The sequence below is a fragment of the Lagopus leucura genome, unplaced genomic scaffold, assembly GCF_019238085.1.
Source record: "Lagopus leucura isolate 7727_CA_CO unplaced genomic scaffold, USGS_WTPT01 Super-Scaffold_100001, whole genome shotgun sequence".
Classification (NCBI taxonomy): Eukaryota; Metazoa; Chordata; class Aves; order Galliformes; family Phasianidae; genus Lagopus; species Lagopus leucura.
This window is the reverse complement of record NW_024962262.1, coordinates 67,530,257-67,548,725: the sequence shown is the minus strand read 5'-3', so window position 1 is coordinate 67,548,725 and position 18,469 is coordinate 67,530,257. Positions and strand designations below refer to the sequence as shown.

The 18,469-nt window shown below is 39.1% G+C and overlaps 1 protein-coding gene across 4 annotated transcripts in view; it reads right to left on the bottom strand.

Annotated features, from left to right (window-relative positions):
- Positions 1–18,469, bottom strand: part of USP9X (ubiquitin specific peptidase 9 X-linked) — a 98,236-nt gene that overhangs the window by 74,125 nt on the left and 5,642 nt on the right. The gene's annotated exons all lie outside the window — the stretch shown is intronic.

Genomic DNA, 18,469 nt, shown 5'->3' with positions numbered 1-18,469 from the left:
TACTTTCCAATGTTGTAATTGCGACAAAGCAACAGATTCATAAATGTTACATATTTAACTTCATTATGTTTAGGCTAATGATGCCCAAGTCTATCAGTGCTCAAGAGGCATTTGAGCAATGCCCTCTATAAGGCGCTTTCACTTTTGGTTAACAATGAAGAGATCACACTTGAAAGCAAAGATCTTTTCAAGCTCCTACAAATGAACTATCCACATTAACAAGTTAAAGTTTCTGCTGCATCAGTATGTACTGTAATAACTACTTTGTTAAAACATACCAATTCATTTTATAGGCTCTTGCTGTCTTTCCTTAAGACCCTCCAAAATCCTCTCCTGAACTGTGTAAATTTGCAAAGCCAGCTTCAAATACAATACCAATTTTGATCAAATATGCTACTTCTCAACTCAGTCTCCAACATTAACATTACCAAAAAATTTAGAGAACTCATAGTAATACTGCTATTAAAATAATGCTTGCTTTCTGAACACAGCTGTGCACTTGGTACACATTCAATTGCAATCCATCACCATCTTTTAGGACTAATACTAAAATCTAAGAGTGCAGCGAGCCCAATTAAGCAAAGGCATTACCAAGTCAAGCCTTCTTTAGCAGGCTATCTACTTTTAAAAATGCAATCTTACAGAGCAACTTGCTTTCATCAGTGCTTTTTTCTTTTTTTTCAAATGCACTCCTTTAAGTATTTGTTTTCTATTCAGTTTAGAAAGACTGCTAGGCAGAAAATATTAATAAAAGTAAATTCCCAGCCATACACTGTGCTCTACTGCAGTTCAGTGCACTCATTTCCACTGCATTACCTGCGTGAAGCTTCTAGGTATTTGCTTATACCAATGAAATCAAACTTCTCCAAAACCTACATTGTACTTTTCAACAGCCTTAAACCAACTCTGTGACCACAATAAACATCTCCCTCCTTCCTCAGTAGGTCTGGTCTATAAATTTACCACACTGAGTGAGGCAGCAAAGAGACAGGGAAAGGGCGTAAGAGCTGCTTTCAGCAATAGTCCTGGTTCCCTGCAGTTCCCTAAACTGCAAACCTCCTGACAGCTGTGATGCCCCAGCAATTCACAGTGAAGGGGAACTGCTTCAGTCCTGCCCCTTTTCATTCCTTTGCTTAGCTCATCCTTGAGTGATCCGTTCAGCCTATGAAAAACAAGAAAACTTTGCCAACTGCATGTCCACCCCCCACCCTGAAAAAAAAAAACCAAACAAACCAAACATCCCACAATAAAAACCTTAGAGACTGACTGTTTCTCAGTTTCTGTAATTACCTGAACTACACATACTAATAAGCCACAGCATACTCATCCTAGTGCAAGCCACAGAGCCAATACAACCCTGCAGCTCTCCTGTTAGCTCTCCTGTCTCCTGTTTCCTGACCTTATACTAGCTTGAATTTACACTCAAATTTTGCCTCTGTGCTTATCTCAAGATTTTGGGTACAATATTTTTGTAAATTCCTTCCTGCTCAAGATATGTGACAATGTAGCTAAGAGACACAAGAGAACTACTACTGAAATGATCATGTAACTCAGGATCTTGCAGATCCACAGATTAAAACAAAATCTGTGTAGGAAAAACATCCAGAATTCTGTAGATATTAGTAAACAGAACATTTACAAAGTAACTTTAAGATCACGTCTAAATTGTGACGGGCTCCATGTACTACCTTCCCATTCTTCATTAAAATGCACGTCAGGACTTCCAGAAGTTCATCACTTGCTTTGGCTTTGGGGTTGGACAAGATCTCTAGAGGTCTCTTCCAACCCCTACAATTCCATGATTCTGTGACTGCTTAAGACAAGGACAACTACATGAGTGAGATGCTCTCTTTCCTATTCCTATCCCTTCCACCCCAATATTTGGGAAGGGTGGTGGGAAGGTGTTGATGTATCTTCAGAGATATAGAAGTAACATCAAGTTATGCTGCAGCTAAGCACACTCCACTTCCAAGAAATGACCTGACTGCTTCTTACAGTATTCACATATTCTAAGTTGTGAACACATCCTTGTTGAGGTTTTCCTTCTAATTAGAGAAGGAAACACATTTGTGTAAGCACAAATCAAGGTCAATTTATATATTTTAAACAGTATTACAAGGAAGTCATTTACCAGCGCCAATTTAACCGTTTGTTTTACAGAACACATCAAATGGTACACACCCATAGAATACCCTGTTTTAACTTTTACAGGAATTGTTAACCAGGAAATGATGAATTCCAATCACTTCATCCAGACTACTCAATTTCAATTTTCAAGAATTAGAACTCCCTAAGGCACGTGGCATGGCTCAGCTCCAAATTAACTTTTGCACCTACTCATAATTAACCTGTCTATAAGCAAACATAAACTGATGTAATGCCACCTCATTTTGCACCCGTAGGCAGCCCTCACTGCCAGTATTCAACTGAAGCACGTGGAGCCTTTGTATTATTATTATTATTAAATCCATGGCTAATTTCTACTATATTCAAGTTTGGTTTCAACATACTAAGCAGTGTTTTAAAAAAATCACCATCCTCATCAAAAGGCTTTCAATGGATGTTTTGATACAGCATCAGAATGAAGACACACCTGTTTACTGTCACACTAACTACTGCACTGTTCATCAAGCAATGTACGAGGCTATGAAAACTGAGTCAAATGCATCCCACTGACATTCAGTTTTGATTGCCAACTCAGCAAATCTTGATGTGCTGTGCCATCTTCCATTTCTTCACATCATGTCAACCCACTGTTAAAAGACAGGTAAATTCCAGTTTTTGCTTCACCTGTCTCTTTGCCACTTTAATGACACTGGGAAAAGGCAAGTACAGAATACACCAGCTGCTGGTAGGGTTCCACTGGGACAGTAGCATGCTTAAACCTGACTTCAGCTTTGACTTCCAGCATGGAACAATGAAGAAATATATGTAATTTTCTAATACAGTTCATTTCTAGAACACCTTTCATCTGAGTTTCTCAAAGTCACTTCTGAAATACCTGAAACATCTCAGTACGTGCAGTCTTCCAAGTGAGCTACCTGTAATGCCAAGTCTCAGAATAAAAGCAAATGCAAGCAGACAGATGATCATAGCAGACCTCAAAATACAACTTATCATTCACATGCATTACCTAGAGCCCTACTAGAAACACAAACCTATTTTCCTTCTATAGAAAAGATCCTGTTTACATATGCCACAAAACCAAACCTCCTCTGCGGTGTTAACACCACACACCAGAATTCTAACATACTCAACATGTTAAGAATGGAGCTCCCTAAAATCATACAAGTATGCTAAGAAAGAACATGAGCTTTTTCCAAGATTATTTGTAGACACGTTCCTACCTTCCCAGCATCTCAAAGAAGATAAGCTTTTTATTCCTTAGTGCTGTACTGCAAAACCCATAACTGCAGCAATACACATATAGGGTTCAAAGGTATTGCAGCTTCATTTCATATAGGATACTGGGAACTGCCTTCTTAAAGTGCTAATAAAACACTAACTCATCACAAGGGATGTGATGTGATTCTCATCTTAAAAGTTCCAGACTTGGAATTTGACCTTCTGTCCTATTCTTCTCTTGCCATCAAAACACCTTCTAAGCTAGAAACACCTTTCCAGAAGTCTAACACTGACCTGATTCAGCAGTTACATTCTACATACACCCCAGCAGATTCCTCATTAGCCTTCTCTGTGTATTGTCTTTCAGGAAGGAGGAAATGATTTACAGATCATCATAATATTTAGAATTTCAAAATAATGTTGAGACAGGTTAAGGTTAAACTACACCTACGTAATGGCACGCAACTTCATTTCTACCCATAAGCTCCTACTCCCACCATTCACTTGAATTTAGCAAGCTGCACAAGCACAAGAGAGTAAACTACAATAACAAAGTATCATCTGTTACTCAAGGGCAAAGTAAAAGGACCCCAGCTCTCAACTGCATCAGGATGGTCTCAAAGGATTTGTCTAAACACATTCAAGTCATCCTGCACCAAGTAGGTAGCATCCTGTGCTGGAAAGACTGCACAAGAAAGCTGAAAAAAAAAAAAAAAAAAAACAAAAACAAAAACAACAAAAAGCTAGTTCTAAGCAATAGTGTTTCATCCTGCTTGAGTAAAAATATGAATACAATCTGTATTACAGATTTAGAGAAGTGAGAGCCTCCCGCCCGTATTTTAGAGAATTGTAGAATGCAGAAGTCTGGCGGAAAAACTAAAATTCAGAAGACACTCAAAGACTGAAGCCTTGATGCGAATCAAGGTACGTGGAAAACAAAGTTCAACACCACCAAAGCAATTAAATCGTCACATCTACACACCCTGCGTTAGAAGAACTGTAATACCGATATATGTAGCACAACTCCAGAACACAAAGAACTCTATTTTTCCAGGGCTAGAGATGCAAAGAGAAATGTTTTTTTGATCGTTCTGTTACTGCAAAAACATTATTTCACCTTTTAAGAAGTTTTTTTGAATCAAAAGTGGGACTGGCTTCTCGCGTAAATGAGACTTGAGACGTACTGGTGAAGAGCAGAATCTGGCTGCATTTAGCTGTTTCAGATCTAACAGCCAGCCAGCCTAAGCTTATGGCTCAAATAGAAACCTTATCAGGTCATCAGAAGTAAAGCCTCTTCTCAGGCTTCCATGGCTAATGCTGCCCGATTTCCACTCAATTTTTTCAGTCTTGATCTCATCTAAGAAGTCTTAAATAAAGCAAGCTATATTCAAGCTAACGCAGAGAAACCAAAGTTTGGTCCTGCAGACAGCAAAACTGACATAATCAAAACATTATTTTCTTGTTTCCACCTGGAATAACTTCCCAAAAGACTTAAAAGAAAACAAAGAAAGATAAAACACTAACAGCACCAAAACAAACAAAACCAACAAGGATATCCTTTAGAACACAGGAAGGATTGCCTTGCTTGAAGTCAAGAATCAGTGAAGTTCAATCTCTCAAAAGGGAACTGGATAGAGGTGCAACCTCCTAAGCTTAGAATGCACACACTTGCCAAGGACTCTGAACAGTACACCAGTGGATCCCCAACTTACAGGATACTTGTTCCTCAGATAACGTAACAGTGAGAGGTCAAGTATTCAGATCTTACACACAGTTCCTCCGGCCACCAAACGGAAACAAAATCAATTTCAGTTCCTATTCCGAGCAAGAAAAACTGCTTTGCTCATATGATTGTGCGTGGGGCAGAATGCCATATATACAGCACCAAGAAAGAAAACAGTCAATGCCTTACAGACAAAACCAGCAAATATTAAGGCAATTAACTGTGCTCCACAGCAAGCCACAGCCGTGCTATATTTTTCCGTAGGCACAAATTCAGGCTGCCCTAAACAAAACACGGACAGAATGAGTATGATCATTCTTTCATTCTCAAGAGCTTTCAGACAGAGCTAACTTGGTTCAACTGGAATGAAACTGTGTGTCCCAGTAAGATTTAATACATTTGAATGAAGAGGAATATGGGATTTACAGATCCTGCAATATACTTCAATTCTTAAACACTTCCAGGCAATCAAGAAACTACATTGAAGCCACTGGTAAGCAAGTATGCAAAGCACCTGTTATTTTGGGAGAGGACAATTCTGATTACTGCCGTAAAACAAGTCAGACTCTGCAACATCATCAGGAGAGGTAAATAAACAAAGCTTTGGTAAATGCACACACTGTAACCTAAATAACTTAGAGTTACTTCTATATGAAAAATGTTAATATCTATTTTAAAAGTGTTTAAATGTCTTGAGGGACGCCTTCCGTGCCATTGCATATGCCTATGCAAATCTTTTCCTGAATTCACAATGAATATGCAAAAAAAGTGGGTAAGATTTCCTTCCACTTTACATTGAAATGACAAGTTACAACAGGTTCGAGACTAGAAAAAAAAAATCAGATCAAAGAATTTTATTATGTGCATTTGTTTCAGAGTTAGATTAAATCTCATGCAGCTAAGCAACGCAGTGCTATGCTTCTTCCAGTTATGCTACTGTTTATTTACTCAGGAGGCTACACTTCTGCATTCCAAAAATGTATTCCTAGCAATGCAACCAGCAAGGATCGAGTTGATATTGTGGGTTTGAGTGCAATCTTGGTACTTCTCAAGCAGCACTAGAACACTATAAGCAAGGACAAATCATGGCTTCATGCTTATATTTATATTGTGCTCCTTTTTATAAACCTAGAACACTCATATTTGCAATTGATACTCTACTAGCTGTGGAAATACTATGTCTACTGATTGCTAGCGCAGGCAAGTAATGAATATGCCTCACTGTGCTCACATCCAGTGCTTGGTCTCCATAAACATTCTGCAGGTGTTGATGAATGTCACTGGGTGCCGTGTTATCTGCATGGAGGATTTCAGTTCCACACCTCTGCTTCATCTGCATTTCCACATCAGATGCCATAGTGCCCTTCTGCTGCCATCTGTCACACGGCAGCAAAATGGAATGGGATGCTGGTGAGATGGCTCAGCCTCTACTGCCATACCATCAACATCTGCCTCTGATGTTGTGGGCCAACATACAAAATAGGAGGCATTACTTTCAGAGTAGTCCTCATAATAATTACACCTCTCAAAGCTACATAGCAAAGTTTACAGTCTGCAATACTTCAAGAGTGCTGTTTGTTCCTTAAGCATTAATTCAGATGCTCATAATTACATGATGTTACACTATTAGGCTTTTGGAAAGATTTAATCTCACTTGATTTATAAAAAAGGTATAATTAACTTTTAATATTATTTCATATTCAACTTGACTGCTTTGCCTTTTTCCTACAAAAAATAATTAAAAAAAAGCATTGTTATTGGATGCTCAAAAGTCAATGGGAAAAATCAAAACACATTCCCACAATTATCAGTAGCAAAAAATATAGGCTTAACTCCACTTAAAAAATGAAAGCTTTCTCAGTAAGATACGAATTCCTACAGCAAAGCAGTAGGGGAACAGATGAAATGTGAGTACTTCTGAGCACTGACATATCACTGACCTCCTATGAGCTTCCCAAGCACACCACAAAGGGAAAATGAAGAGTTTTCAGAATGTATGAAGTAGGATGTTATTGAAGTTTGAAAGAGCCAGCAGACCAGAAGCGTACATTTACACAACAGTACTCATCTCCTCACTCCCTCTGCATGAAGATACACACAATATAGTCTCCCATTCTAGCCAATTAGTATTCTTCTTAGCATTCAATATGTAGCAATGGTTCAGGAAGCAATAACTGGGCAGCCATAGCAAATTTCTTTTGGTGAAATGAGTCTTTAAAATTTTCAGCAGAATATATGGCTTAGTACACCAAGGCAGGTAGAAAACACCTCATTTTTCCCACGCTTTGAAACAGGACTAATTTTTAAGTAAGCACAATGCAATATACTAACAAAACAATAATGTGTTTCTAAATATTTTTTCTGCACACAGTTCATTTAATATGCAGTCTAAAAAACTATTCTAATTGATTATTCTTATTTAGTACATATTTCCCAGCATAGACATGTGATCACCATCCATAATTTAGAAAGACATTCAAAACACCCTAGCAATCATCATATGAAACATTAGATAAATATTAAACCTCTCTACTTTTTCTGCCGTGATATTAATATTCCTGCTTTGGATCAGATGCATTGCTGGTCTAGCATTCAATGTCACAACAAAAAGTGTTTCCAATACATACCATTTACCACATGGTAACAACTTATATTAAATATTTTAAAATCTAAAAACTAAGGTAAGCTGTATAAAATTACTTTATGAGTTGAAGAACCCAAAGAAATCCATAGATACAACTTCTAGTAGATCTCTGAAAACAGGATATAGTCCACAATAGCACAGAAAGGAAAAGGGGGAGAAGTGGAGGGAATAAAGAGAGGAAATCAAACTACCATTTCTGTACATGGACCTGTCTCATAAAACATGCAGCCTCTAATGCAGGATACAAGACTTCCTACAGTCTTGTAAGTTAGGGCAATTTAACACTTAATGTGAAAGATGCTGGAGATTACCTGATTTTTCACATTTTTACATGCTTTTTTGATTAAGCCTACAGTAAACAAAACAGGCAATATCAAATAATTTTTAAAAATATTTAAATGTATAAATCATAGAACCATAAAATCACCAAGGTTGGAAAAGGCCTACAAGATCACCCAGTCCAACCATCCACCTATCACCAATATTCCCCACTAAACCATGTCCCTCAGCACAATGTCTAAATGTTCCTTGAACACGTCCAGGGTCAGTGACTTCACCACCTGCCTGGGCAGCCCATTCCAGTGCCTGACCACTCTTTTGGAAAAGCAGTACTTCCCAACATCCAGCCTGAATCTCCCCTGGTGCGATCTGAGACCATTCCCTCTGGTCCTACCACGCTAAATGAGGGAGACTGCTGACACCCAGCTCACCACAACCCTTCACATAGTTTCAGAGCACAATGAGGTCTCCCCTGATCCTCCTCTCCTCCAGACTGAAAAATCCCAGTACCATCAGCCACTCCTCACAAGACTTATGCTCCAGATCCCTACCACTTTTGTTGCCCTTCTTTGAATCCGCTCCAGGGCTTCAATGTCTCTCTTGCAGTGAGGGGCCCAAAACCAAACACCATACTCAAGGCACAACCTCACCAGAGCTGAGTACAGAGGACAACCACTTCCCTGTTCCTGCTAGCAACAGTATTTCTGATGCAAGCCAGGATGCCATGGCCTTCTTGGCCACCCAGGCACACTGCTGGCTCATGCTCAGCCAAGCATCAATCAGTACCCCCAGGTCCATTTCTCCTACAAAGTCTTCCAGCCACTCAGCCCCAAGCCTGTAGCGTTGCTTGGGGTTGTTGTGGCCAAAGGCAGGACCCGGCATTTGATTTTCTCAAACCTCATCCCATTGGCTACAGCTCAGTGATCCAGCCTGTCCAGATCCCTCTGTAGGGCCTTGCTACCTCCAGGCAGATTGACACTTCCTGCCAGCTTGGTGTCATCTGCAAACTTACTGAGGGTGCCCAAGCCCTTGGGAACACCACTCATGACCGATCACCAGCTGGATTTAGCTCCATTCACCACCACTCTCTGGGTATGGCCATCCAGCCAGCTCTTTACCCAGCAAAGAGCGTACCTCTCCAAGCCATGGGCTGCTGGCTTGCCCAGGAGAACACGGTGGGAGACAGTCAGAAGCTTTGCTGAAGTCAAGGCAGACCACACCAACAGCCTTTCCTTCATCCACCAGCTGGGTCACTAGATCACAGAATAAACTCCTAAGAGCGTTTTAATGGAAATGGGCCAACACTTCTAGCAAAGCCCCACAGATATCAATTCTCTATTCCATAGTGCTCAATATTACTGATGACTTAAACAGAACTATACAATCTCTAATACATTTTTGCACATGACAAGTAAATGGGATAATAAAACAACGAGACGATAATAGAGTAATCTCTATCATCTGATAAGCCTGGCACAATAGAATGTGCACTAACATAGCCAAGTGTCAGGTCATCCAACTACAAAAACAGGGTGTACAGAAAATTTTCTGTGTCTTTGGAAACAGAACTGGAAGAATGCTTATACTGGAAAAGCACCCAAACGCAAACACTACAACTGCATGCTTTTAGCAACAACAAATCTCAGGATCATCATCTTCTTAAAAGAAGTGTATCATTTTCCAACCCAAGCCATTCTACGATTCTAGGATGTTATCTGCAGAACTGGTAAGAAATTCGTGAATTACAGCCTTTTACATCTAGGCAACAAAAATACCACCCATATGAATTAATCTCCCGGAGAGAGCTACATGCTGTATTAACTATCTGAACCAATTATAAGACTGGCCACAGGATAGGGCACCAGAGACCACGTACTTCTCAGACAGTCTACTTATTTCAGGGTCTTCAACTGCTGCTTATCTTACATCCTTACAGTAAAGGAATAAAGATATCCTTTTCAGACTGACATTTCTACTCTTATTCTTCAGCTTTTGAGCCATTCAGAAGAGACAAAAACCCTGAGGAGCAACAGGCAAGTACTGCACAAACTGTATTTGAAACTGACATTGTCAAAGAAGCAATCATTGCCAACGAGGCACACAAACAAAATCATGAAAAGCAGACAGGACCAAGCAAAATTTTGGCTAGTATGAACAAAAACGTTTCTTGGCTGTTTGAAATAGCACACAAAACTAAGACCAGCTGATGTCCCTCCTAACTATACAGAGCTACATTTTCAATTAAAAACTAATGCCCAGAAACCATCTTTGAACATAACTTCGAAAACGCAGATGGAAAAGAATAAGTTCAGTAACACTGTTCTTCATACCAGATGAAAAAGGAGGATATCGAATGCATACTCAAAACATCAGGTTGGTATTTCCATCTGTTGCAATAGACCCGGGAACAACCTGCTGAAAGGGGTTGGAAATTTTATCCTCCGACACACAAGAAACAAAACTAACTAATTAACACTGCTTTAACTTTGCACTGGAAATTCAAGCAGAGAGCAGACAAAAATATAGACAAAGTTCAAAGCTAAATGGAGATGAAATTCTAGATTCAATATGCTTGAAACAAAATGAGAAATAACAGGGTAAAAACACCTACTACCAGCTATGTACAGGAAAGAATACTGGCAAGCCCTCACCATTGAGAAACAAAGCCAAAAGAAGTACTACAGCAAAAACATGTTTTAAGATTCAAATCAGTCCAGAGAAAGAGCAGTATATACAGCTCATCTCTTACTCAGGTTGCTTTAATTTAAAGCATTCAAATAAACAAATGTTGATGCATCTACACAGACTTCCTCCAAAATGCAAACTCTACTTTCTTAGTTAATTTTAGAATCTCCTTCAACTCTGCATACAAAGCGTTACTCCTTTCTTCTTTCATGATCAAATCCTTGAACTTTTACATTTGTTTTCTGCCTCCGATGACATAAGAGTAGCGGGAAAACCAATGAAAGATATTACATACAACTTATGTAAGCAGTTTTAATTGTGATTTTAGGTTGCATTAGGATCTGTGGTTCCCTTCTACATCTACAGTTAACCAGAGAAGAACATGAGGTTTGTAAATTCCAAGGAGCTCCTACAAAATATCTCACTTTCTTTTTTTTAATTGGGCTCAAACCTCAAAGGACTGCTAAGAACCTTTACGCTTTAACTCTAGTGACCTTTGGAACTTCCTTGAGAACTGTGCTCTTCCTTTATTGCAGGGCTCACAAAAATCTCTAGGAATTTTAGCACGTTTTTGTAGGCAGCGGGGATGAAGCTGTAACCAAGAAGTATATATCTCCTTCTCCAACAAAAGAGCTAGAGATAACAATTCTCCTATCTACCACAGCAGACAAAAATTGAAAAACTTAATGAAAAAAGTTTAAACAAAATGCTCCTTTTGATCTCCTACACTAGAGTAATTTAATACATTTCACAACTTCAATTCTTGCTGGGGGATAAAACGAAAAAGGCAGTAACACTTGGAACATCCCGCTTAACACAGAACTGTACAAGTGCTCAAATTATGATTTCTCATTCCCTGTGCCATTCCTATGCTTGTTTTCTGCCAGAGACAAACAGATCCCTCCGGCTTCTATCATTTACAAGGTTCATACTTTCCACCAGGCTGCTGGCAGATGCTAAATGGGCTCTGCTACCTTCACTCTTTAGTAAGTACTCAAAGAGAAGCAAATGGGATCTTCCATATTCATTCCACCTATGACTTTAAAATATGAAAGTATTTATAGCATAACACACTTCAGCCTTCAAGCAACTCAAGAGTATAATACTCTAAGACTTCTGTTACAAAAGTAGTTAAAAGTTAGCTAGCCCCTTCTGACTCCCTTTATGTTTTTATGTTCTATGCAGAACATGAAAAAAAATATTCAGAGTGTGTATTCCTAACACCCCACAACGTTATCAACACCTTATAGAAGTTCTCCCTCAAAGAATAAAACTCAGAAAACTTACTGCTTGCTTTAATGCAAGTTAGAGTGCTGCAGCATCCAAGCCAGATATTAAGCTGAAAGCATTTTTGTCCTGGTTTCAGCTGGGATAGAGTTGCTTTTCTCCATCAAGTCTGGTATGATGCTATGTTTTGGCTTCAGGAGAAAAACAGTGTTGATAACACAGCAGTGTTTTAGTTGTTGTTGACCAGTGCTGCGAAGAGCCAAGGATGTTTGAGCTTCTCACATTGCCCTGCCAGTGAGGGGGCTGGAGGGCACAGAATCAGGACCTAAACTGGCCAGAGAGATATTCCACACCATATGGCACCACGTAGAAAAACTATAAAGCTTAAGCTTTATGAGTTTCATGTAATACTCTATTAGAAAGCACAAACTAAGCACATGAATTCAGACGCTACCACTACCATCAAGCCTAACTTAAAATACCTCAAACACAGACACAAGTTTTACCAGCATCAAAATTTCAATTTTGATTTCAATTATAAGCTGTTTCTTCCTAATTGCTTTTGAAGCTTAGCCAAACTTAGAACTAGTTTTCAGTGTACCAACTGCCTATTGTAACCAGGAGGTTTTGTAGAGAGAGAACCTTCACAAAGACTGCCTGCCTTATACACACTCCATTCCAATTCAACTCACACAAGCCATTTGTGTTCAAACAATCACTAAGAATTATCTATCTGCTCCAGAGGGCTTGTTTAACAAATCCCCTTAAAAATCCTGGCCTCTTTGAAGGAAAATAAGTGGCAACAGGAACATCTTCTTAATGCTCCTTCTGCCAAGACAACAAAAGTGGTAGCCTGTTTTAAAAGCCAAAAGGTAGTAGCAGAGGAAGTTGGGTAGGAATAAGGAAGCCCCAAGAAAACACATGAAGAAACAAGCAGGGCTAGAAACAGGAGTCATTTGCATACCCACTTCCCCACAAAACCCAAAAGTGTCTCCAATGTTCCAGAAACACAGTACTCTCACATAGCTGTAAAACCTATCAGAAAGTTTGTCACAACCTTCCTTTCCAGGAAATGCAGGTGATAGCTACCTACTATATTATTACATCCTAAAGATTGAGGATGGGTTGTAAAATTCAAAATTGTAAATTGAAGTTATGACTAAAAAAACAAAACAGGAATTTGAAAAAAAACAACAGAAGAAAAACCCAAAAAACAAACAAAAAAAAAAGCCAACAAACAACAACAAAAGCAAAAATCACAGTCAAATGGTTAAGCGTTAAATCATGCAAGTCCAAGAACCACCAAGGCACCATCTCCCTCCACTGCACAGACAGACTAATTAAGAAGCTGGTTTTCAGCTGAACCCTATAATGGGCCAGGAGAGAACAAGATTGTTCATCCATTCAACAGCCAGTGCCTATACTGGCACAACACAAAAGCAACAGAACTCTCAGAAGGCAGCTTTACCATCACAGTGCTTAAATTCTTCTGCCCTCCTTGTACTGCTGGAATCTCAATAAGAAAAGGTGATCTTATTCCTCCATAATAGCATTATATCTTGGTACATTTTAGAACAGACTTTCACTGCACTTCTGCAGGTGCACAAGCCTCAACTGAAGGTACAGTTTCACAGTCTGTTTGAAATCAGGTAAGCCCATGTTGTCACAAGCAGAGGAAGATGATCTGGCTTGCTTTCATCCTATCCTGCTCCTCACATCATCACACAGTGAGCCACCATCAAGAAATCACTCTGGCTGAAAAGTAACTAGGGGAAAGGAATGAAAATTTTCATTTTTATCTGGATCACACGCCATATGAACACTAACAATGGCACAAGAGGCAGGTAGAATATATATGTCCTTGGACACAATCGACTCTAGGCATCAGAGCAAATCTGTAATGAAATAGACCTGAGATGGAAGAAAGAAGAAAGAACAGTGTATGGATAATTGGATAATTACAGCTAGCATTTATTTATCTATAAGAGCAATGAAGATTCACACATGTAAAACCAGAGATGAGTCCTAACAATGCAGAAATGTCACAAAGACTGAAGCACTTCTTAAGTATAATGGCTAACAGGAAATAGCACACAAAGAAAGCTGATTAGTGTACAATAAATGCCAGGAATGCCAACTCATAAACAGTACGAGTTCAGTCATGAAAGAAATATTAACTAGCCAGAGCAAATATGGGCTAAGTGCGAGAAGTTTAAGAAGATGAAGGCAAAAAAATGCATTTGTCCCAGACATTACGATAAAACCACTGCAAGGAGCAACAGAAAATGGCACTCAGATCACAGTGAGTCAGAAAATTGATTTAGCAGTAAAGCTTGGAATAATCAGACCGCAACTACATGTAACAGTGAGAGAGCTGCAGCAGGTAAGGCAGAAGATGTGTGCAACACACAGAAGCAAGCAAAACTTGTTTCTGTTGATCAAGAAAACGGGCAGAGTTATGAAATGGTAAACAACTCTGCACAGTTCAAATATTATCTGCACATACATATAAAAAAAATGGACTCAACAGAGCAGTGTCCACCATAACAGTCAAGTCTCACTACCTGTTAGCAAAAGAAACTTTCATGTAACAATTCTGAGAGAGAAAGACACGTGCTCTCTAAACTGCTCAAAGGTTCCATTTGTCATTTTTCTCCTGCGCAATTGGGGATCTTCAGAGTAAACCAGATTCCACTCTAATTTAACTTGCAGCAAGCTAAAGTTTTCTTCCATCAAACTAAGTCATCTGCATGGACAGCAGTCACCTGAGGCACCAGGAAGAAAAATTGCCTTTACCTTTTTGTTGAAGAAATTCAACGATGTTTCACAAGAAAAGAAGTCAAAGGGAAGTCTCAGGGTTTGGAAGCAGATAAACAGAAGCACTGAGAACTGAATTCTGCCTGCGTCTTGATCACATGTGCTGCTGAAGAAATCTGCTTGCTTGGGCTTTTTTCCCCCACATTAACCTCTTCATCTTCTCCCCATTTCTCTGGCTACTGAGATACGTGGGTAAAACAAAGCCTGAAGAAGCATAAGAGCAACGTATGTTGACTTGAGCTGTGTCTGTAACAACTGAACATCTAACACAAACCTGCAGAAATGCTACCAGAGAAGTTCCTTCTGAAAGAACTGGATCTGTGTCTTAATTTTTCATCATTAAAACAGAAGACAACACAAGCCTTTTAATTTTAAGTGAGGTGAGAAGTAATACACTAATGTTTGGGAAATGCACAGGTTGAGAACAAACAAAGCATCTATAAATGTTATTAACGGATGAATAAATCTAATCAGTATGGGAGTTAGACTGATGCATTTGCAGAATTAAGCCTAAAGATAAAACACTGAATGGCAATCCAATTCAATCAGCCTTCCCAATTGATGGAGTCAAGGATGGTGTCAGGGAAGAACAGTTCATTATTAAGTGGAAGAAGCAGTGGTTAATGTAAAGGTAATGCACACATTTCCAAATTTTCCATCTTCGCACAGAGGAGTCTTCTAAAATCAGCTCAAGTGAGAACTTCCCCATTGCACTGTAAAATGCATAAATCATTCACAACCTCTGCACTTTTACAAGTTTCATTGCATCACTTGCTTTTCACTCCACCCAATTTTCAAGCAACCTCCCTGAGCTACCTGATAATTCAAACAAAAAATAAACAAGCATTTTTAAGAATCATGCTTCAAGTTTTACTTCAGTACTACAAACCACAAGCCCACATGAACTAATACATACTATAGGTGGGGGGGAGGGGAGAGGAAGTGGTAATACTCCAAGTTCTATTTATGTCTTAATTTGGGGGCAGGCAGCAGGAGAAATTAACCTTTTTACTTGCATTTATCAAGAGGCTGAGCAAAAATAAGGAGCCTTATATTTACAAGTTCAGCAACGGAAAAAACAACCACAAATTACAGACAGCCTGTGACAAGTTGTTGTCTGTAAATAACACACTTCCAAACAAGGATGTCTGTCCAATCTGCACATTGAACCTCTGGTTTTGGGGAACCAAACATCAGCCACTCAGCAGTGTGACAGAGAGAAAGGGAAAAAAAAAAGTCCTAAGAAAGATGCACTTGAAATTCAGGCACTATGAATACAGAAGTATATAGAAGTAACACTGCCAAGGAAAAGTGGCATGAAAACACAGAACAGATTAAACAAGATAAAACCTCACCGTGAAGAAGGTAACAGCAGACCACACAGGCAAATAAGATCAAACTACAAAAATTCTTCTACGTTAGTAACAGAAAACATTCTCATTGCATGTAAGATCTATTCATAGAAAACAAACGTTTCCAAGGGTTATAAAAGAAGCACAGAAGTCTTTTTCATACCCACTGTACCAGCCCCAGAAATATACCCTCAAAAATAATTTCTTCATCATTGCTACAGATGGAAAAACTTGCAACTGAACTGTTCAAACTTCAATATGCTTGTTAAGGATTTTTCTTCTTGTTTTTGGTGAAGAACTCCTGAAAAGAGTTAAAGATAAGAAAAAATCCTTGTAATTTAGCAGTTAGTTTAGTAAATACTGCTCAAAGATAAAGTTATATTTGAAGCAAAATTTTGACCACAGAATAACGAAAAGAACTGAAGAGTTTTATTTCACTGTTGGTGCGAATGACTATTTTGTACCATTTTCAGACTCACGGGGAACCACATGGGCTCATCAACATTAAAACCCTCAAGCTGTGTTTTGGGTGTAGTACAGTGTGAGAATATTCTATGTGCTTAAAAGCACGATGCAGCTTTCACAGCAGAGGCATTGCTTCTCTGCTCTCAACTGTCAGTTACCCACTGCTGCACTACATAATACACCCAACTTTCACAACTCTCCAGTCTCCATGTGTGATACACACATCCAAGCAAATATATTGCATTTAAACAAACAGCACATCAGGCACCGAGCGCAATTTCAACTCTAAAAATGTATAATTTCACCTTCTACCACCTTCCTCCGTGCCCAGCTACCCCTAGAAAGCCTTCAGAGACCTGGAGCCATTTGCTTTGTAAATACTTTAACTGTAATTAACTTTGTTAATTTACTTTGTTAACTGTAAATACAGCAGCACAGTTTCAGAGACAACTTACAGAAGAACAAAAAAAATCTCTATGTCAAGCTGATTTTGACTACTGCTTGTGGCCAACAACAACACAAAACTAACACACTGGTTGTTGCTGTTGTTACTCAGCTGCCTCCAGACACCATGTTCAGAAATTGTTGCTGGTTCTTAATACTTGTTGCATTATCAGGAAAGTGATGTGAGGAAAAGGGAAAATTCATGACAGGATTCTGCAATCATTTGGTCAAAAATCTCAGGATGGAACAAGTAAAAGTTCAGTTATATTCCTGCTAACCAGAGCCCGATACTGAGTACCTTTTATTGTCCCCCATGGCTGAAAACACACCACGAGCTTACAGCAAGACTTCACTACCGCTTACTGACCTTGCTGCATCCACTGCCACTGAGGAAAATGGAGCTTTTCATTTCACTTCTGATCTTTTAACCTGATTTTTAAAATCTCACAATTTTCCCAATCTTAAGATAAGACATGAAAAGGAATTAATGATTTCTCCAATCCCGTGAGGGGAATTCATGTTTCAAGTTACCTCTTCACTAGACAGGTTACAAACTGTCAAACACAAAACTCCAGGGGAGCTCCAAAATACCAAAGCAATCTGACACTGCTACCTTAGCTGCAGAGAAAAAAAACTCTGTACATCTCCTTGTATATGCACACGTGCACAAAAGCAACAAGAAAAAATGCTTGGGATTTTGAGGTCTCATTGTGATTAATAAAGCAATGACTGGAAGACAGGCCAAGGAATATGGAGGGCTGTCCAAAACTGGACCTTAGGAAGTAGTAGAACATGACACTGGAGTTTTCACCTCCAAACTCCTGAGAGTTCATGTCATCATTTGTAAAAAATATTGGGAATAATCATTGCTAAAGGATTTGGGAAAATGCACAAAAAGGAAAGGTCTGAAATCAATCACCAATTAACATTCTATTTCAAAAATAAGACATGTACAATGCCTTATATCAAAGAAAACTACAGTTTAAGCTTTCTGCTGATTAAAATTGTGGTCTCTCAACCCCTATTCACCTTAAAACAGAGTATGCAGATCCCCTTTCCTTACTGAAGATTCAAATTCACAGATCTGTGTTGAACCTTATTATAAATAAAACACACTGAATACTTGATTGCTTCACAGAAGAAAAAAATAAACCCCAAAACATGAACGGCTCGTTCACTGAGATGCCAGCACACTTCGACAAGGATGTTCATTCTCATCTTGAGTTAGAAACACAAAGACTTACTCCCCTCACTGTCAATGTCCATTTGTGGCAAAAGATGACCCAAAACCTGGAGTTCCACCCCCAACCAACACAAACCTGCTGTCACTCTCCTAAACCATAGTGCTAGCAAGCAAAGACATTGCCCTCCACCTAAAAAAGCCAGCCTGGTAGCAGAGGGATCCTACTTGGCTTGCTCCCCCAGCCTGCTCACTGTGAGACACATTTCTTAACAATCTTTTCCATTTCACAGTGCCAGAACTAAGAC